This window comes from Apis dorsata, unplaced genomic scaffold, assembly GCF_000469605.1.
Source record: "Apis dorsata unplaced genomic scaffold, Apis dorsata 1.3 scaffold_630, whole genome shotgun sequence".
NCBI lineage: Eukaryota > Metazoa > Arthropoda > Insecta > Hymenoptera > Apidae > Apis > Apis dorsata.
In genome coordinates, this window is record NW_006263825.1 from 35,867 (window position 1) to 36,308 (window position 442).

The window sequence follows — 442 nt, forward strand, 5'->3', positions numbered from 1 at the left end:
GGTTGGAAAAATGTTATCTGCCTATTTTATCTGTTTCTCTTATCTGACTATTTTATCTTATCTGTTTATCTTATTTGACTATCTTATCTACTTATCTGTCTCTTCATTTCGCACGAAACTTTCGAAATTGGAAAAATGTTATCTGCCTATTTTATTTGTTTATCTTATCTGACTATTTTATCTTATCTGTTTATCTTATCTGACTATCTTATCTACTTATCTGTCTCTCCATTTCGCACGAAACTTTCGAAATTGGAAAAATGTTATCTGCCTATCTTATCTGTTTATCTTATCTATTTATCTTATCTTATCTATTTATCTATCTCTGTTTCGCACCAAACTTTTTAAGTTGGAAAAAAGTTATCTTATCTGTTTATCTTCTGTTTATCTTATCTGACTATCTTATCTACTTATCTTTGTTTCGCACGAAACTTTCGAAATT

At 28.5% G+C, this 442-nt stretch overlaps 1 protein-coding gene across 1 annotated transcript in view; it reads left to right on the top strand.

Moving 5' to 3' along the window:
* LOC102673825 (tyrosine-protein kinase Dnt) overlaps window positions 1-442 on the top strand; it is a 27,256-nt gene that overhangs the window by 5,569 nt on the left and 21,245 nt on the right. The gene's annotated exons all lie outside the window — the stretch shown is intronic.